Source organism: Pan paniscus, chromosome 16 (assembly GCF_029289425.2).
Source record: "Pan paniscus chromosome 16, NHGRI_mPanPan1-v2.0_pri, whole genome shotgun sequence".
Taxonomy (NCBI): domain Eukaryota; kingdom Metazoa; phylum Chordata; class Mammalia; order Primates; family Hominidae; genus Pan; species Pan paniscus.
The window spans coordinates 45,794,190-45,816,583 of NC_073265.2; the positions used below are offsets into that span (position 1 = coordinate 45,794,190).

The window sequence follows — 22,394 nt, forward strand, 5'->3', positions numbered from 1 at the left end:
TCACACCATCAAGACCAGCCTAGTTTTCAGTTGGGATTCCATTTGTTTACAATGTATAGAAACCCTTGTAGGTGGGTCAGCCAATGGGCTAATCTTTCTAGGGCTAACCAGTCCAGGACTAAAGCAACTACTCAAGGAAGCCATTAAGAACCCGCATTCCCACTTATGTCCTTGGGATGTTACTTTCATCCTCACAGTCATGAGAAAGCCACCATTTCCACCAGGCACCAGAAGTGGGAACCATGTCCCCAAAAAAGTGTTAGCATAGCCACTCCACAAGAAAGAAAAAGAAAGGAGAAGGGCAGCGGCCAGTGCCGGCTTTATATGGCAAACAGTAGTTTTCCTGGAGGCCTCCCCCAAGTTCACTTTCTATTGCATCTCATTAGGCAGGACTGGATCATGTGGTTACCCCTAGCTACAAGAAAGTGACTTTTAAAAAATTGGCACATGGCTGCCACCATCAAAATGGGGTTCTGTTAATATAAGACAGGGGTCAGCAAACTTGTTCTATAAAAGACCAGATAGTAAATATATTAGGCCTGGCAGAACATACAGCATCTGTTACAACTACTCAATTCTGATCTTGTAGCATAAAAGCAGCCATAGGCAATACATGTGAGGCTGCGTTCCAATTAAACTTTATTTATCAAAGCAGCCAGAAGGCTAGATTTAGCTTGTGGATTGGAGTTTGCCAACTCTTGATATGAGGGAGAAGAAGGATATTAGGTAGGCAACTAGCAGGATCTCCCATCCCACCTGCCTGTTTTTAATCATCATTCTCTACCCTCCTTTCCTACTCTGCAGTGTAGTTCTTGAACACACAAAGAAAATACAAATCAGCAAACATGGCATTCCACGTTTGGAAGGAATACAGCTTCTGGGCTGTCACAACGCTTGGTTTCTAATCCTTTCCCAACATCGGTGTCTGTGATTCTGTGCAAAGTGAAGCATAGCTACTCTAGTATCTCAGTCATGTCATTTACTCAAGTACAGGAAGACCCCACAGCGCCAGAGTCTAGAAGTTACAAGGAAAAGTGAAGAAGTGGCTGTCACAAGATGATGAATGGTTGCCCTCTGAAGTTTTGAATTGGATCTTACAAGACAAAACCGGACAAACCAAGGAAACTTGGTAATTTTCTGTGCTGCAGAGCAGCCACCTGGCAAATATCACATTGCAACCACCAACCCTTGGCAGAGGTTGGAACAGCAGCTATAATTATAAAGAGCAGGGAGGAGACTCTAAAAATCTCTTCTGAGTGGCAAAAAATTCTGAAAATCAAGATAATTACAACACTAGCTCATCCTGATTTGCTTGGCTATTTATAGATGAGAAGAAGCTGATGCACTGAGAGCTGTTTCTTTTTTTTTTTTTTTCTTTTCTATTTGCATTAAATCCTGTGTGGCTCCTCTCTGAAATGTGTGCATATGCTGAGTCCATGTGAGATGCCACCACTGGCACTTGTCATAAGAATTAAATCCCTCTCAAGCTTGTTTACAGCTCAGCACTTGTCATACTGCTCCCTTGAGCTTCATGGCTGGTTGGGTTCTTTTTTTCCCCAGCTCTGCGGAAGATTTAATTTCTTTTTTGTTTATGTGTGTACTTACCCTTGCAGGTGCAGGATAGAAAAAATTGCTGTGCCCAGATGTTTTGAAGCTGCAGTAGCATACATAGAGCTCAGATTAAATAGAAAAATTGCATAAGATAAAGCAGGCACTTTGAGTACAGTATTCTACAGGGTATTTGATAAACCTATCATGTTTTCTTGACAATAAGACTCTTGAATATAACTTTAGAAACAGAGGAATGTTTTAAGGCATCACCAGCTCAACTCATTTGTAGATGATTTTACAATGAGATTTGTCATTTTTGAGCAGGGCCTATTACATTTACCCCATTTTCAACTTAGAAAATATCTTCCCAGAACAGAACAGTCTGGGAATTGGGTGGAAACAACACCTAGCAAGCTGTCTCAGCTCATTACTGGATTAGTTAGACCTCAGGGATCTGAGGCCAGATTTTGTCTTTGTTTTGGAACACAGCAAACATAACCCAAGAACAAACAACCCTCTTGCTACTCGTTGAGCTCTGTGCTAATATGCAAAAGCCCTGCCTGAGTCACAGATGGAAAATGCTTCTGCACACCCTCAGTTTGGATTTTCATTTACCCAACGCAATGGGTTAACCTGTTTTGCACACAGCAACTGTCAAATAAGACAAGGAGTTCAGCTCAGGAGAAGAGAATAATGCTCAAAATTCCCGACTCCCCTTCAACAGCCTCCAACAATTGTTTCCCAGCACTGCATGGAGGCAGCTCACCACCTTTGGCAAAGCCTAGATTGTGATGCTTGTCATGAAGGCCTATACAATACACCCAGCTCTGCTTTGTGACATAGTCCCCGTGAGGGCCTGGGGAGAATGTTACCATATTTAGCTTTCCCAGGAGGTGTATAACAGTTCCCAGCTGTCCTGCTTAAGATGTTGGTTTAAACCAAATCCTTCATTTCCCTTTGCTCATGAAGCTAAACACCCACAGTAGAATTGGGAAAAGAGTACCTTAGGCCTCAGTTTATTTGTAGAGAGGAAAAGGTTCACACAAAAAAGAGAAAAAGAGATGCTCTCCCTTTTTAATTTGAGTGCCAGTCCTGGATCCCCAGTTGGCAAAGCCTTTTATAGTCATTTCTGTCCCAGAATTCTGCATCTGCAAGATCAGAGCTTATTAGTATCATCTCCTACTCTTCCTCCCAACATTGCCACTAGAGACTGTAAAAGGTTCAGACTATACACACTGAAAGGCAAATGGCTCTTGCTTAGCTATCATAGTGCAGGGTTTTGCTTGCACTAAAAGACATATATTCCTCTAGCCATACCAATAATATTAAACACTCACTTCACCCCCAAATCCTCTAGAACCTCAGTAGAACATGGAGAATATATTAGAAATCTGTATCTCTTATAACAGACCATATGTGAGTTACTATTTAGAGTAAGTCAAGAATACAGTTATATCCCACATAACAATGTTTTGGTTCGATGCCAGACTGCATATATGATGGTGGTCCCATAAGATTATAATGGAGCTGAAAAATTCCTATTGCCTAGTGATGTTGTAGCCATGGTAACTTCTTAGTGCAACACATTAATCACACGTTTGTGGCGATGTGAGTGTAAACAAACCTACTGCACTGGCCGGTGAAAAAGAATTACATATACAATTATGTGCAGACATAATACATGATAATAAACAACTGTGTTACTGATTTATGTGTTTACTATGCTATACTTTTAAAATTATTGTCTTAGAGTATACTCCTTCTACTTATAATAAAAAAAGGAACTGCAAAACAGCCTCAGGCAGGTCCTTCAGGAGGTATTCCAGAAAAAGACATGATCATAGGAGATGACGGCTCCATGAATGTTAATGCCCCTGAAGACCCTAAGATGTGGAGGTGGAAGACAGTAGAACTGATCATCCTGACCCTTTGTAGGCCTAAGATAATGTATGTGTTTGTGTCTTTGTTTTTAACAAAAAAGCTTAGAAAGTGAAACATTAAATAGGAAAAAGCTTATAGAATAGGATATAAAGAAATATTGTTGTACATCTGTACAATGTGTTTGTATTTTAAGTATTACAAAATAATCAAAGAGTTAAAAAAAGTTTATAAAATAAAAAAGTTACAGTAAGTTTAGGTTAATTTACTATTGAAGAAAGAAAAAAATTTAGTGTAGCCTATGTGTACAATGTTTATAAAGTCTACAGTAGTGTACAGTAGTGTCCTAGGCCTTCACATTCACTCACCACTCACTAACTCAGAGCAACCTCCAGTCCCACAGCCTCCATTCATGGTAAATGCCCTATACAGGCGTGCCATTTTTAATCCTTTATATTCTACTTTTACTGTACCTTTCCTATGTTTACATATGTTTAGATAGACAAACATTTACCACTGTGTTACAATTGCCTACAGTATTCAGTACAGTAACATGCTGTACAGATTCGTTGCCTAGGAGCAATTGGCCATATCATATATCCTAGGTGTGTAGTAGGCTATACCATCTAGGTTTGTTTCAGTACTGTACACTCTGTGACGGTTGCACAATGACAAAATTGCCTAATGATGCATTTCTTAGAATGTATCCCCATTGTTAAGTGACTCATGACTGTATTAGGGTCCAGGAGGCACCCTTGGTTTCATAGATCATGACAGTGATATTTATGTTTGTAGGCCATTGATCAATATTGACAACACAACTATCATAATATGTAGAGCTCTATTTGTGTTTTCTCACTTTAGTTTGTTCAAAGTAGCCCATTGCACACTGATTATTCTCAAAGTAGGAAGCCTATGGATTCTTCAAGATAGAGTGGGACTTCATGAATGAAATTTGTTGTTTTTTTGGTAGGGTAATTTACATCTTTAATAGGGACTATTATAAAAACTTGAAACATACTGACCTTGTACATCGAAGCCCCATTCAACATCAGACTATGGACACTAGGGCCATGGCCACACTAACTTGTAAGAAGGTGGAGCTCAGAGGTGGTCCGCTCCTCACTCTCAGTGACGTGTGAATCCAGATGATGACATCAGCAGACCAAATAGCATCTGCTCTCCTTTCTCCTCAAAATCTTCACAACCACATATGCAAACACACAGGCACATACTTGCTAGATCTAAAAATTAGTTTATGTGAAATATTGAACACTTCTACTGAGAGTCAGACGTATTGTCTTGAGAAGTAACACAGTGAAGCTACTCTGTTTTTTTTTTTTTTAATGTGTTTATCAGATTCAGTTGAGCCTGGAGTAAAGGCATGAGGAAGGGAGCCTCCAGCTGACAGACTCTGTTAGATCACAGAATAAAAGAAGCTAGAAAGAAGTCTGGAGACAAAGAGTGCTCTTTAGAGGGATGAAGCAGAAAGGGGACAATGGGACATTCTGTATGTACTTTGCCTGCTTCAAAACTATGTCTTAGAAATTCGGCTAGTAAACAACAAGTCAAAGCCAAGCTAAAGTCAACTAGAGGCAACCCCACTGTCTCTGAACCCACAAGTTGGGATGGGCTAACGCTTTTAAGACAATTGTTTGTTTCTTCTTTTCTATAAGGGTAGTCCGAATCTGCCTTTCCAGCACATCTTCTGCTACTCCAATCCTGACCTAATGCTGGCCCCTTTTCTTGAATACTCCATGCAATTCTGGGCATTTGTGACTTAGCTCAGGCTGTTTTCTCTCTTTAAAAACTCTCTGGGCCAGGCATGGTGGTTCATGCCTGTAATCCTAGCATTTTGAGAGGCCAAGGCGGGCGAATCACTTGAGTTCAGAACTTTGAGACCAGCCTGGGCAACATGGCAAAGCCCCATCTCTACCAAAAAAAAAATACAAAAAATTACCAAGGTGCCGTGGTATGTGCCTGTAGCCCCAGCTACTTGGGAGGCTGAGGTGGGAGAATCATCTGAGCCTGGGAAGTCAAGGCCGCAGTGAGCCATGATTGTGCCACTGCACTCCAATGTAGATGTTAGAGTGAGACCCTTTCTCCAAAATAAAAATTAAATTAAAAAAAAATCTCTTTGCCACCCTATTTGAAAATCCCTACATATCTTTTACACCCAAGCTCAAAGATATTCTCTCCTATGACATCTTTCTTGGGCAGGTAAATCAGTTCCTCCATTGTGTTTCCAGGATATGTTTTACACATTTATTGCCTTATATTGGGATTGAGTGTTGCCTTCCCATTAAGATGAACTCCCAGAGAAGAGTGATGGCATTTAATCATCTATGAATCATCAAAGTTTAGTCCACAGTAGGTGCTCCATATATGCTTAATTAACAAATGAATGAATGAATAAAGCATTGCAATTTTTAAGGGAAGAAGCAGATGAGGACTTAGCAGGTGAGAAAGTTCCAAACAAAGTGCTAATGAATACTCCAGCCACTTTCTTGCAGAGGTTCATCTTTCACTTTCAGGCATTTGATTCTCAACATTTCTGTCCTTTTCCAAATTAGAATTGTAACCCAGGTAAGTGTCAAAGCTTAGAAAAACCATAGGAAAAACCTTGGGATCCTGATAAATTTGAAGACAAACTTAAACTTCAGTGAAGTGACAACATTGCCTGCTTAGTTTATTTCTTTATGCATTTAAGAGAGGTTTATCTCTCCAAACCCAGCTGTGGTTTGATCTCACACTTCCTTCACACTTGCTTCAACACCTGTTAACCACAACCATGAGGTTGCCGGGCCTGGCTTCATCTTGCTTTCTGGCTGTTGCTACAATGGTGTAACCGCGGCTCCGCAGCTGCTATGTTGGCAGTCACTCCAGGGGCTGGGGCCTGGCTTCTGCCTTTGGGGAGCTTTAACAGTCACACAGGTCTTGGTGCAATAGATGCTTCCCTTCTTCTGGCTCCCACAGCCTTTTGCTCATCTGTCCTTGCAAAGCCTATCATATTTCACTGTAGTTAGCTCATGTGTATCTATTGCCCTCACTGTGAGGAAAGGACCATGTCCTACTCATTTTTCTCTCACACTTACCAGTGCTGGCACTGGAAGGAAAGAATGAAAACTGAGTGACTACATGAATTAATGAAACATTCTCCTTAAAATTATTTGTTGGAACTTTAAATAAAACACTCATCATCCTATCAGTTATTACACCCCCCACAAAATGATACTTCTGATTTAGTGTAATTGGTTGCTTTTTCCCTCCCCCTTCACCCTGGAAACAAGTAATCTTTCTTGATTATCAACATCTATTCCCTAATACAAAAATAGAAAAGAAAAACATGGACTTGTTATAAACCTACTGATGGCTTCCTCTCTGAGAGCTACCTTTGTACATCTCTAAATAATATTTAACAATATTTGATTTCCTCAACCTCTCAGATTAGTGTGTCTGAGACATTATGTGGACACTGTGCATACTGCTTATGTATCTGAGCATATCTAATTCCATTAATGGCATGAATATAATGCTGCTCCATTTAAAAAATATTACATGCAATTTTTTCATTTGGAGAATGGAATGCTTCTGGCTTTTGGGGGTCTTGAGAATTAAGTATCTCTTTGGAATATTTAGGAAATTAGGTAAAATACTGAAAGTTTATCATGCATTTTAGAAATAAGGATGCCAGGTTATTCTCCACTTAAATGATCTATTTTGACTCACCTAAATTTAACTCTTCATTTCCGAGTCAGATCAGAGAGTGCTCACAGGCATGGTAAGGTGGGAAGTGAGGGCTTCGGCTCAAACCAGACTTAAGCTTGCTGAGCAGCTTGACCACATTAGTAAACTCTTTTCTCTTCAGGTCTGTGAAGCAGGGATAATATTACTGACTGCAGAGGGTTACTGTGAAAATTAAAAGACAACATTGCATGCATAACATTCTTAGCTGTATTTTGTGAAACAGCATTCCCTCTGCTGAAGTTAGTACCCTTCCTTTCCTCATTCACTGGTCACCAACAATGCTTCTTTTCCCAACAGGGTGCACTGTAGCGTTGATACGCAGGTATCACTTCCTATAGAACGGGGAAGTTGAGGTGTGTGCATTATACAGTTACACAGTTGAAGCAAATGTTAAGAACAATTCCCCAGTATTTTGATATAACGCACTCTGGGACCTTCTGGTTCTTCTCTAGTGGCAGTGCCTTTATTCAGTTCAGAGACTTCTCCTCTTAGCCTCAGTCTCTGAGATTACTACTTCACCCACACTCCTTTTCTCCTCAACCTCCAGACCTCAGGAGCAGGTTCTTGTCTTTGCTTTTCTTCTCCACATTCCCGCCAGCTCAGCCAGCAGCCTCCCTGGGTTCTCCTCACAGAAAAACCTCCGGTTTTCGTAGTCCAGACTCCACTTCTCTGATCTGAGGCTGTCCCCAGGATCACACCCTGAGTGTCATTCTCCTTAGCTCTTCCCGAGCAAACACTCTTGTCCTCAGAATGTCAGGTTCTCCTTGATAGGGTGTTTCTCTACCTTCTCCAGCTGGGTCATTTACTTAATCCTTTTCTGACCTTTGGTTATCCTAAAGGCACGTCTCAGCTTGTCACAGTCACTCTTTTTTACCATTTTAATCCTCTTAGAATCACATGGAAAATCCCTGTCCTTGGCAGGAGTAATAGAGATGAACACAGACAAAGGCTCATTTATAGCTGAACAACACCCTTGACTTTGGAAGTGTTTCTCTTCTTCCTTTACAAAAGCGAAGCACTTCAAGTGCACACTTTTCTTATATCCACTATTTCTACCTGTTTCCCTTCAACTAACAGTAAAGGAGATAGAGGACTTTGAAATTTAAAATCGTTCCTTCCTTCCTTCCCTCCCTCCCTCCCTCCCTTTCTTTCTTTTTCTTTCTTTCCTTCTCTTTCTTTCTTTCTTTCTTTCTTTCTTTCTTTCTTTCTTTCTTTCTTTCTTTCTTTCTTTCTTTCTTTCTTTCTTTCTTTCTTTCTTTCTTTCTTTCATTTTCTTTCTTTCGACGGTCTCCCTCTGTTGCTGAGGCTGGACTGTACTGCCCTGATCTCGGCTGGCTGCAACCTCCCTGCCTCGGGCTCCCGTGATTCTCCTGCCCCGGCCTGCTGAGTGCCTGGGATTGTAGGCAAGCGCCGCCACGCCTGACTGGTTTTTCTATTTTTGGTGGAGACGGGGTTTCGCCGTATTGGCTGGGCTGGTCTCCAGCTCCTGACCTCCAGTGATCTGCCCACCTCGGCCTCCGGAGGTGCTGGGATTGCAGATGGAGTCTCACTCACTCAATGCTCAATGTTGCCCAAGCTGGAGTGCAGTGGCGTGATCTCGGCTAGCTACAACCTCCACCTCCCAGCTGCCTGCCTTGGCCTCCCAAAGTGCTAAGATTACAGCCTCTGCCCGGCTGCCACCCCATCTAGGAGGTGAGGAGCGTCTCTGCCTGGCCACCCATCGTCTGGGATGTGATGAGCCCCTCTGCCCGGCCGCCCATCGTCTGGGATGTGAGGAGCACCTCTGCCCAGCCGCCCATCGTCTGGGATGTGAGGAGCACCTCTGCCCGGCCGCCCATCGTCTGGGATGTGAGGAGCGCCACTGCACGGCCACCCCGTCTGGGATGTGAGGAGCGCCTCTGCCCAGCCGCCACCCTGCCTGGGAAGTGAGGAGTGCCTCTGCCTGGCCGCTATGCAATCTTCCAACTGTGAAGTGACATCCTTTCCGCAGGTGTACCCAACAGCTCCGAAGAGACAGCGACCATCGAGAATGGGCCATGATGACGATGGTGGTTTTGTTGAAAAGAAAAGGGGGAAATGTGGGGAAAAGAAAGAGAGATCATATTGTTACTGTGTCTGTGCAGAAAGAAGTAGACATAGGAGACTCCATTTTGTTCTGTACTAAGAAAAATTCTTCTGCCTTGGGATGCTGTTAATCTATAACCTTACCCCCAACCCCGTGCTCTCTGAAACATGTGCTGTGTCAACTCAGGGTTAAATGGAATAAGGGTGGTGCAAGATGTGCTTTGTTAAACAGATGCTTGAAGGCAGCATGTTCGTTAAGAGTCATCACCACTCCCTAATCTCAAGTACCCAGGGACACAAACATTGCGGAAGGCCGCAGGGACCTCTGCCTAGGAAAACCAGAGACCTTTGTTCATGTGTTTATCTGCTGACCTTCTCTCCACGATTATCCTATGACCCTGCCACATCCCCCACTCCAAGAAACACCCAAGAATGATAAATTTTAAATATTTATTTTTCCTCTTTTAAAAAAGATCAAAAATGTTCACTCTGATGGTAGTTTCTTCTGCTGTGCAGAGCTTCTGCACAGCAGAAGAAACTACCATCAGAGTGAACAGGGAACCTACAGAATAGGAGAAAATTTTTGCAACCTACTCATCTGACAAAGGGCTAATATCCAGAATCTACAAAGAACTCAAACAAATTTACAAGAAAAAAACAAACAACCCCATCAAAAAGTGGGCGAAGGATATGAACAGACACTTCTCAAAAGAAGACATTTATGCAGCCAAAAAACACATGAAAAAGTGCTTATCATCACTGGCCATCAGAGAAATGCAAATGAAAACCACAATGAGATACCATCTCACACCAGTTAGAATGGCAATCATTAAAAAGTCAGGAAACAACAGGTGCTGGAGAGGATGTGGAGAAATAGGAACACTTTTACACTGTTGGTGGGACTGTAAACTAGTTCAACCATTGTGGAAGTCAGTGTGGCGATTCCTCAGGGATCTAGAACTAGAAATACCATTTGACCCAGCCATCCCATTACTGGGTATATACCCAAAGGATTATAAATCATGCTGCTATAAAGACACATGCACACGTATGTTTATTGCAGCACTATTCACAATAGCAAAGACTTGGAACCAACCCAAATGTCCAACAATGATAGACTGGATTAAGAAAATGTGGCACACATACACCATGGAATACTATGCAGCCATAAAAAAGGATGAGTTCATGTCCTTTTTAGGCACATGGATGAAGCTGGAAACCATCATTCTCAGCAAACTATCTCAAGGACAAAAAACCAAACACCACATGTTCTCACTCATAGGTGGGAATTGAATGATGAGAACACATGGACACAGGAAGGGGAACATAACACACCGGGGCCTGTTGTGGGGTGGGGGGAGGGGGGAGGGATAGCATTAGGAGATACACCTAATGCTAAATAATGAGTTAATGGGTGTAGCACACCGACATGGCACATATATACATATGTAACAAACCTGCACATTGTGCACATGTACCCTAAAACTTAAAGTATAATAATAATAAAATTTAAAAAATAATAATTTAATAACATGATTTGAACTTAAAAAAAGATCAAAAAAGTAAAAAATACAAAAAGAAAATTTATTACCTAATCCCATAAACCAGACCTAAACATTGCTAATGATTGTTTCATATATATATATCTACTTATCTATATCTATATCCATATCCATGCTGCAAAAATCTCCATACAAATTTGTTTTTAAAAATCTTTAAGCAACCCAAATTGTCCTGGCTATGTTCATTAAGTTTGGCACATGATCTCCTTGTCAAAATGATTTTTTAGTTTTCTTTAAATAATGTGACAATGTACTTACAGTAGTTGATTAATACATCTCTTATTCATAATTAAACTAGGATTATTTGACTTAATGGCTTTAATTTTGATAAAAGTGCAACATCGATGCAGGTTTATAATAAATGCAAATTCTACTATTAGAAAGTACTTAACAAGAGTCCATTCTTGCCATTCATACTATTTATTTTTGAAGCATTTATACCTTAACTGACTCAGACTCATCAGTGATTCAGAAAGCAGCAAATTGTGTCCTTTATTGTCTCTTCAAGTTCTCTTCTCTCTCTTTCGTGGCTCTTTTATTGACAACCTACTGATGAGAATGGTGCGCCTGAGCTACCTTCATTCTCTGATCCCCCTTTAACCCTGCACACTCGGGATTCCTCTCACACTTCTCTACTGGTACTAGGCTCTTGTATTTGCTAGGTAGAGGCTCAGCTAATTCTAATGGGGACCTTCAAATAATATCTAGAGCTCATATGGTAATCTGTAACATTAGGGACCCAGGTTCCTTCTACTCATCGTTTCATCCCTGTCCACATGATCTAAATGGCTCCTCACCATTTCCCAAGAGGCTCCTCACCATTTCCATGATCTAAATGGCTCCTCACCATTTCCCAAGAGGGAAAGGAAAGAGGAGGGCCTCCCATCCCTATAATACAGCTGTCATTCATTTGTCCATAAGCTGTGATCATCAGATATATTGCTTCATTGTTATTTTGAACAATGTATTATATCCGTTAATATGAAAAATAAAATATTTTATGTTACTTACACTTCTTTCCTGATGCTCCCTGTTGCTTATGCAGACCCAAGTTTCTGACCTACACCATTTTCCTCCTCTCTGAAGAACTTCTTGTAATCCTTCTTTGCAAGGTAGGTCTACATCAATTCTTTTTTCTGAGAAAGTCTTTATTTTTCCTTCACTTTTGGAGGATAATTTCACTGGGTACAAACTTCTAGGTAGATTTTTTTTCCTTTCAATTCTTTAAATATTTCACCACATGCTTTTCTTGCTTGCATGGTTTCTGAAAAGAAATCCAATGTCATTTTTATTTTTGTTCCTCTGTAGGTAAAGTGTATTTCCCTCCTCTGGCTTCTTTCTAGATTTTCTCTTTGTCTTTAGTTTTCTGCAGTTTGATTATTATGTGGAGGTGTGCATTTTTGGTATTTACCCTACTCAGTGTTATCCTAGCTTTCTAGATCTGTGGTTTTGAAAATGTTGAAAAATTTTCAGCCATCATTACTTCAAATATTTCTTCTGTTCCTTTCTCTTTCCTCTCCTTTTGGCAACCCTGTTACATATAGTTACACCCTTTGTAATTGTCTTATAGTTCTTGGGTATTCTGTTCCATTTTTAAAAATTCTTTTTTCTCTTTGCTTTTTGGTTTAGAAAATTTTTATTGACATATCTTCAGGCTCAATGATTCTTTCCTCTACTGTATCTAGTCTACTGGCACTCTTCATTTCTGTTACAAGTGGTTTCTTTCCTGGCATTTCCTTTTATTCTTTCTTAGCATTTCCAACTCTCTGCTTATATAACTCATCCATTCTTTCTTGTTGTCCACTTTTTCATTAGACCTCTTAGCACCTTAGCATATTAATCATGGTTATTTTTAATGTTCTGATACTTTCAAAATCTACTGTATCTGAATATGGTTTGCTTGTCTCTTCAGACTATGGGGTTTTTTTGGTTTGTTTTTTGCCTTTAGCATGCTTTGTAACTTTTTGTTGAAAGCCAAACATACTGTATCAAGTAAATGGTACTGTGGTAAACAGACCTTTCATGTGAGGCTTTATGTTTATCTGATTAGTATATAGACTGTGTTTACTATTGCTATTGTAGTAGGTGTGAAAGAATAAAATTTCCCCTAGTGTCCTTGTTTTTCTCTGTTGTCTTTGGGTTTCCCTAGAGACTCCTTCTCAAATAGTGTCTGAGTCTTATAGTTTCTTTCTCCCACATCAAAGCCTTGAGGAGGCTGAAGTTGGGTATTTTCCTTCTCCAGAGTCAGTTAGGGTCTAGTAAAACTCAAACAAGCTAGATACTATTAAAATAGATCCCTTGAGAACAAGCCTTTGTTAAGGAGAACAGAATGCTCTACGTGTATTTCAAAATGATTATTCCCCGTCTTTATCTCCCCTACCAGAGCATGAGGGGATTTTTCTCTGTTCTTTACCCTGAAAACCTTATGGGACTCCTAGAGGTAAAACTGATGATCCCTAAAGCTGGATCTCCAGGAAGTGTTCTCTCAAACTAGTCCAAGGCTCAATATCCAACAGTTAGTCCGTTATCTATAGTATTGTCTCCAGTAGCAACTTCTGTTCCCAGTATGCTGTGATACTCTGTATTTACCTGTCTCTGCCATTTCAGGGGCAGCAGTTTGCCCTGTGGCCTCAATTACCTGACGGATCTAAGAAGAGCTGTTGATTTTCAATTTGTTCAGCTTTCTTCTTATTGTGAGGATGGAAGTGATAACTTCCAAGTTTTACACATGTTGGACCAGAAACCAAAAATCTTGAGCATTTTTCACGTGCTTATTAGTCATTTGTATGTCTTCTTTGATAAAATATCTATTAAAATCATTTAGTCATTTTGTGTTGTGTTGTCTTTTTTTTTTTTTTCAGATGGAGTTTCACTCTGTTGCCCAGGCTGGATTGCAGTGGCGTGATCTTGGCTCACTGCCGCCTCTGCCTCCCAGGTTCAAGAGATTCTCCTGCCTAAGCCTCCCCAAGTAGCTGTGACTATAAGCGTGTGCCACCATGCACAGCTAATTTTTTTTTGTATTTTTAGTACAGATGGGGTTTCACCATGTTGGCCAGGCTGGTCTTGAACGCCTGACCTCAGGGGACCCGCCCACCTCAGCCTCCCAAAGTGCTGGGATTACAGACGTGAGCCACCATGCCCAGCGTGTTGTCTTATTGAATTGTAGGTTTTCTTTATATATTCTGAATATGTGTCAATTTTTAGATACATCATTTGCAAGTATTTTTCCCAGCCTGTGGTTTGTCTTACCATTTTTAAAAAGGAAAAGTTTTTAATAGTGGTGAAGTCCAAGTTATTATTTTAAAAATGGATTGTGCTTTTAGTGTCATATCTAATGAATATTTGACTAACCTAAGGTTACAAGATTTTTTACCTATGTTTTCCTCTAAAAGTTTATAGTTATAGTTTTACACCTAGGTCTATGTTTCATTTAGAGCTAATTTTTGTCTATTGTGTGAGGTAAGGGCCTATGTTCCTTTAGATAAATTGATAGATACATACATAGATATAATTATTCCAGCTCCTTTAAAAAAAAAAAAAAGATTGTTCTTCCCCTACATTGAATTGCTTTGGAATCTTTGTCAAAAATCAACTGACCATATATATATATGTGCATTTATTTCTGAATTCTGTTGTTTTCACATTAATTTATATATCTATCTTTATGCCAAAGCCACACTGTGTTAATTTCTGGAATTTTATAGTAAGTTTTGAAACCAGGTAGTGTAGTCCTCCAGTCTTTTTCTTTGGAATTCTTTTAAACTATTTTAGGTGTTTTTTAATCTAGATTTTAATCTAAATTTTAGGATATGTCTGTCAACATCTACAGAAAACCTACCGGGATTTTGATAAGAATTTTATAGACTTGATTGTTTAATTTGGGGAGTACTGTCATCTTAATATTAACTCTTTCAATCCACGAACACATATATCGCTATTTATTTAGGTCTTTAATTTCTCTCAATAATGTTTTATAGTTTTTAGTATAAAGGTCTTATCCTTGTTTCATTAACTTTATTCCTAAGTATTTTATTCTTTTGAATATTACTACTGTGAAACAATACGTTTTATTAATTTTATTATTGGATTGCTATATTAATCTTGTATTCTGTGACCTTGCTAACCTTACTTCTTAGTTCTTGTAAGTATCTTTGCTTTGCTTTGTTTTTAACTAGATTCCCTGGAGCTCTTGCAGGGTGGAGGGGAAGGAGAATCAGCATTCTCCCTGGGAGAAAGTCCCTATCTATCCCATGTCAGCCATATCAGCTCTAGCTTATCTTTTGCATATGTTGAAAAACATATTAAAAACAGTTTGAATACAAATAATATACCTTACTCTCCTTTTATTTTGCAAGTGAGGAAACTAGCTGATCGTCAAATCCCTGAGTAAATTTGATGTGTAGTTTAAAATAAAGTGTAAAATTACAAAGGCAAAAACAGGTATGACATGGATATACAACAGAAGTAAGTGAATCAGTAAAATGGCAGTCTTGTTCCTAATGAAACATTCTATTCTGTCATTATAAATATTTATTCACAGATACAACTATTCAGCTTTATGCAAATTTCAGAGGAAAAAATACGTAGATTTGTCGTTTTTCTTATCTCAAATTGGAGCTGCATTTGAAAAGGTTAAAAGGCTGTATAATTACACTGTTATTAAATGTCACATGGATCAATATCATTCAGGTTAGGCCAGGTGGTTGTGTAACTCAAGTGTTAGTTATTTGCAAACCTGCTCATGAGTGGCCCCTAAAGTTATTATTAGTGAGGTACCAGCTCTTCTCTTGACTTCATTGCTGTTAGTGTCAGCAAACCAGTGAACCTCTGCCATGTCTTTCCTGTTTATTCATAGAATGTAGTATTAGAACGTTCTTGCTTTTCATGTATGATTGTTTCTACCTTTGAGTATATATCTCATGTAACATTTTAATAATCCTTTTAATATGCATAGCTCATTTAAAATGTATACTAGCCAGCTTGTTATTAATTCTCTTTGGCAGAGATAAGTTAGCTGAATACTAAAAAGCAGAGAAAGAAAGCCACCAGGACTCTCAATTATTAATAGGAGTTATACCCAGGGACTTTTTGACACTGGATACAGGTAGTGAAAGGTCTTATTTTAAAATGGCAAAAGACTGACAGCAAAAGTGCTCTGAAAAATCTCAAGCGAAATGATGGAAACAAGAACAGAGAATAATGTATGTATTTTTAAAAGATTTAGAGAAGTCTGACACTTAATCTTGGAAGAAAAACTAATCCAAGTTTTTCACAGTAATTAGAAACCATTGAATTTTTGTCACTTACCTAACCATGTTTATATATTGTAGCGATTGTCTTTAATAGAATAAGAACAGCACAAAATTGTGGCTTATTATAAAGCATAAGGTGATGGTTACTTTTTAAAATCTACATTTTTTATTGTCTGGTATCTCAGGAGGGTGTCAAGGAGCAGCTGAAAGGGACAAATAAGGGTATTATTATATAAGATACTAGAAATTTTAATATAGCATTAATATTTTGACTTAGGAAAAAGTTTATAATTGGGTATTTGTGTACCTTACAAAATATACAATTACTGCCCTCCACTGTATCCTAAAACAGAAAACTTAGACTCCGACTTCCAAATTAAGTTTTATACGTATATTGCTAATACAAAGGATCACAACATATCATAAATTACAAATGTAGCACATTTGGAATAGAAATATAACTAACATTTTAAATTGTCTGCGCAAAATAATTTCACTAGTCACTTTAGAGCTTGGAAGCATTTTGGTGTAGCATTTGGTGTCTCAAGGATCATTTAAAATCTATTAAGATCACGTGCATGGATGCCTTCCTTTTCTTTTGGTCGATTTCCCTGCAGCAACAAAAGGCATTCAAGATAGTTACCTTGATCCCAAAGCTGTGTATACAATTTATTTATTTTTGGTGACAGTAGTATTTTTCTTATTAAGAAGCATGATTGTAAAGTATCTATCACCTTTCTGTATCTGTCACGGGGAGAGGGCCACTGCCAAGCATCCTGCCTTAGAATGGGGCTGTCTCTGCAAAACATCATGCTTCGTGTCAGGAAGGTCAGGTATCTGGGGTCAAATCTTGGCTCTGTTCTTTACTAACATGTGAAGTTTAACCTCCCTTAAACTTAGTTTCATTATCCGTTCACTAGGATAGCAACACCAACCTGGAAGTGTTATGAGGGTTAAAATGACTGTATTTAAACATAAGACCCGGCTGGGCATGGTGGCTCATGCCTGTAATCCCAGCACTTTGGGAGGCTGAGGTGGGCAGATCACCTGAGGTTAGGAGTTCCAGACCAGCCTGGCCAATATGGTGAAACTCCATCTCTACTAAAAATACAAAAGTTAGCCCGGCATGGTGGCGGGTGCCTGTAATCCCAGCTGCTCTGGAGGCTGAGGCAGGAGAATCACTTGAACCTGGGAGGCGGAGGCTGCAGTGAGCCGAGATGGCACCACTGCAATCCAGCCTAGGTGATAGAACGAGACTCCATCTCAAAAAATAAAATAAAATAAAAAACATAAGATCCAACTCCTAATAAGCACTAATAAATGGTAGCTATGTAATAACAATGCTTCACTCACTACTATTTCAGGACCAGGAGATAATATCTTTGGTGGAAAGAGTGAGGAAATAATGATAATCTTCAGCTCTCTTTCTTCCTTGCCTGTTGTCCTCTATGTATCTCTCCACTGTGACCAGTAGTAGCAAGGAGTGGAGGCGGCTCAGGAAAGTTGGGCAGAGCCACAGCCAGGCTCCAGCACTACCTCAGTGTTGGTTTCAGGATTTCGGTGAACAGGGCAACATGGGTCATTGAGTTAATGTGAAGGCAAGCTCATCAGGATGGTAAAGCAGACAAAGGTTCAATGAGAAACGTCAGTTTGGAGTGTAGATTATGCGTTGGGCTACAGAGTCCTCTGTGTTGCATTTCTGAAGGAGTCTGAGAAAAGCAATATGTGACAAGATGGGCTATAGGTCCAGAATTCTTTTTCCAACCATTTTAATGATGAATGGTTAAGATAAGCTGATGTATTTCTTTCATATATATATATATATATATATATGAAAGCACATATATATATATGAAAGCATATATATATATATATATATGAAAGCACATATATATATATAACATAGCACATGTATACATAGGTCCAGAATTCTAAACTTAGATGACACTCATACCTATTAAATTAGTAAAGGCAATTTAAAAATTCTAAAACCATGTATGTGGGGCAATGGGGATGTCGGTTGACTCATACCCTGCTAGTGACATTGCAAATGAGTAATCTTTCAGGATAGCAAATTGAGTAAGATTTAGAGAAAAACATCACAAAACCAATCATATTGTTCAAGACTTTCTGAAGTAAGTAAAAATTGCATTCCTCTGTAATTTTGAAGGACCCTAGAGTAGCTCACACCATTGAAGACTGAGCTGTTGACCATCTAAGGCCTGCATCCTATATCTCAAAATCCAAGAGAAACAGAGGACTGAATCTTTCCCTCTCCAACATGGACACTGATTGGACAGACTCAGGTCACATGCCCTTCCCCCAACACTCACAAATCAGTCATTTCCCAGAGGAATACAGGAGAATGAGAAGCCCATCCAGTGAAGATGAGCACTATAAATGACCACTCCCTGGACCACACTCCTCCTTGTGCATTTCCTGAAGAAAAGGGAGGTGAACAAGAAGACAGGAAATGGGAAAACATCCTAGACAAAATAAAATAGCCACCACGATCCAATATTTTCATCATGCTCTTTCTGATAATAATATTCCTGAGAATATATCCCAAGAAGTAAGTTGAAATGGGGGAAGAGAGGGTTTGTATGATTACTGTGCCAACATATTATAGCTATGTATGTTTGAACATTAAAAAAACTAACTGGAAATGCTCCAAATAATCAAATGCCAAGGAATGGCTAAATATACTCTGGCAGTTTGCAATAATAAGCCAGTTTAACCTACTCAATTTTTTATTTTTTTAAATGACAAGTAATAATTGTACATATTTGTAGGTACATTGTGATGTTTCAATGATATAATATATAGAGATCAGATTAGGGTAATTACCATATTCATATCTCAAACATTTATCACTTCTTTGTGTTGGGAACATTCAATATTCTCCTTCTAGATATTTTAAACTATATAATATATTATTGTGTGCTACAGTCATCTTATGGTGGTACAGAACACCGGAACTTATTCCTCCTATGTAGCTGTAATTGAGAGTGTACTTTGTTCAACAGTAACATAGTAGGAACATAAGGATGGATAAAACATGGACTCTGTCCTTAAATGGTCACCCTGTGGCATTACTGATCATAGCAATGGATATTTTTGAGCACTCACCAGTTGATAGGCAATGTGCCAAGTTGATACATTCAATCATCTGAACAATATTCTGAGAGAAGCACTTTAGTTATATCCATTTTATAGATGACAAAACTGATTTTAACTTCCCTAAAGTCACATGCTTAATAATTAATGGAAATGGGACTCCATCCCAGGCCTTCTAACTCTAAAGTTTCTAACTTCAAAGGTAACAGTGTAATAGAGATTTAAAACAAAATTTTGTGGAAATACCAAAGAGATAATTCTTTTTAACATTTTTTTGAGTTGTAATTTGACAAGCAATAAGCTGCACATGTTTAAGGCATAGCATTTGATAAGCATTGAAATGCAGCTGTGAAGCCATCTGACCATCTATGACTACAGATTAATGTGCATTTCTAGAATTTTAAGTTTGTCTGAAGTTTGTCAGATTAATTATATTGAGATCCAACCATAATGCTGCATGTATCAAAAGTTTATTTTATTTTATTGCTGGGTAATATTCCATTGTTTGGATATACCACAATATATTTATCCATTCAGCTGTTGAAAGACATTTGGATTGTTTCCAGTTTTAGTCTATTACAAGTAAAGCTGCTGTAACAACAAAAGCACAGGCAAAAAAAGTAAAAATAGACAAACTGTACTACATCAAAATTTAAAACTGCTGTGCATCAAAGGACACAATCAACAATGAAAAGACAACCTACAGAATGGGAGAAAATATTTGCAAAATATATATCTAATAAGGGATTAGTATCCAGAATATATAAAGAACTTCTACAACCTAACAACAACTCAAAAAACCCCAGGCAATTAAAAAATGGACAAGGGACTTGAGTAGACATTTCTCAAAGAAATATACAAATGGCAAAGAAACACATAGAAAGACATTCAACATCACGAGTTATTAAAGAAATGCAAATCAAAATCAACTGATAACACCTCTCACCCAAAGGATGACTATTATCAAAAAAATAGAAAATTACAAGTGCTGGAGAGGATGTGGAGAAATTGGAACACTTGTGCCTTGTTGATAAGAATGTAAAATGGTGTGGCTACAGTGGGAAACAATATGATGATTCCTCAGAAACTTAAAAAAATGAACTACCATATAATCTAGTAATCTTGCTTCTGTGTATATACCCTCCAATATTGAAAGAAGAGTCTCAGAAAGATATTTGTACACCTATGTTCATAGCACCATTATTTGCAATAGCCAAAAGGTGGAAGCAACTCAAGTGTCCATCAATGGATGAACAAATAAACAAAATATCTTATGTAAATAAAATAGAATATTATTCAGCCTTAAAAAAGAGTAAAATTCTGACACTTGCTACAACATAGATAAACCTTGAGGACATTATGCTAAGTGAAATAAGCCAGTAAAAAAAAGGACAAGTATTCTATGATTCCAAGTATGTGAGATATTTAGATTAGTAGAATGGTGGTTACCAGGGGCTGGAGGGAAGGGTGAATGGGTACTTGCCATTAGTGGGTATCAGTTTTGCAAGTGAAAAGTATTCTGGAGATTGGTTGTACAACAATGTGAATGAATTTACTACTGAACTGTACACTTTAAAATGATAAAGATGGTAAATTTTATGTTATATGTATTTTAACACAATTTTTTGTAAAAGTCAGTATAGTGATTACCTTTGCAGAGGTGGGAAGGGGTTTTGATTAGGAAGGGGCACATCTATCTATTGTCATTTTATCCCTTTACTATAATTTTAATAGAGTTGTGGGAGAAAGTGAGATAAAGGCATTAATTTAAACTGTTGCACAAGTTTTTGGGTTTTGATTTTGTTTTAGATAATACTACCCAGTTACCAATGTGGGAAGCATAGACTAAAATCAGAAAACCCTCATGGCAGTAGATACCTGTAGGGAATGGTTATCATAGTCAAATTTAAACACACTCACGTGATTGGATCCCAGATAAGGAGAATAGGCAGAAAGGATAAATCCAAATCAGGTGATTGGGTCATATGGCCTTTAAGAATATTTGCAAATTAGCTTCAGTTACTTATCAAGGAAATCTTTCTCTCCCAGTACCTCTAGAACTGCTGCAATACACTGACAATCCAATTTGAAGAAGTCATTTTGGTATGCTCACATTACTAGGATTCTAAAGATTTTTCCATTTGACTGGACTCACTGTACACCTCAGGTTCACTTCCATCAAATATTGAAATTTCACTTGGATTATTTTCTTCTTTTCATTTGATATCTGCCTCAGCCTCAGATTATTACGTTGCATTATCCGAACTAGAGGTTTAGATAGATAAGTGAAGTCCAGGTACATTTTACCAGGAGAAGAGGACAAGTGGTACAGAAAACTAGTAGCCACAGGGAACCAGCATCTATTGAATACATCTCTAAAGCTGTGCTATTGATTTTAAACAGGTTGTGTCATTTAATATTTATGACAAGCCTATGAAGTATATATTATCATTTCCTATTAAATAAATTAATATACAGAGGCTCAGAGAGCTTTGATAACATTCCCAATGTTAACAAAGTCACACAGAATAAGGAAATAGAATTCAGAACTCATGGGTTTGTTTCTTCTGAGATTGTTTTCTGTCCTGCCTGGAGTGTTGACTGGGTTTGTGAAACTTGATTGTAACCAGAACAAAGCCAGAAAGGCCCTTGACTGAGATAAGATCATATGCCTTTCTCATTTCTTCATGTGCCTTTTCCCAATTACTGTGGAAAAGATACTTCCCTAAAGAGAGAATGCAACTACACTTTGCCAAGAGGAAAGGGGATTCATACTCCACAGTTTGGCTTTGATTCCTATATTAATACTGCCAGAGGATAAACAAATTCAAATTCCGTATTGTGAAATTTGGGGTTGTAGAATAAAGTATCACAAATTCAATGATAATTATGTTTAGATGTTAAGATTATCCCTGCTGCCAAATGACAAAACCAAATAGTGATGATCATTGAATTTGCATCAATCCAGACTTTGTACTTACTTATTCATGAATCCTACACTGATTTTTACCCAACTCATAAAAGGTTTATAAGAGTACAAGAGGAAACATACTGAAAAGTTTTTAAATATTTAGTAAATGAATGGCAAGTTTTCTAATTATCATGGAAAATTAAAGTCATCTTTTTAGTTCAATGCAACAAACTTGCATTAGAATGTTAAAGTAGTTTGTTGCTTAAAAGAGATAAAAACTCCTACTTTGTGTTTAGAATCTGCCCCCTTGTA

At 38.3% G+C, this 22,394-nt stretch overlaps 1 long non-coding RNA gene across 1 annotated transcript in view; it reads right to left on the reverse strand.

The window, feature by feature from the left end:
- The window catches only part of LOC117976031 (uncharacterized), a 158,322-nt gene that overhangs the window by 62,310 nt on the left and 73,618 nt on the right, over positions 1-22,394 (reverse strand). The window contains exons 3-4 of the long non-coding RNA XR_010109925.1: positions 16,110-16,257; positions 11,814-12,066 (exon numbers count right to left, since the gene is read on the reverse strand). This is a non-coding gene — a long non-coding RNA (uncharacterized LOC117976031). The remainder of the gene's footprint in view (positions 1-11,813; positions 12,067-16,109; positions 16,258-22,394) is intronic.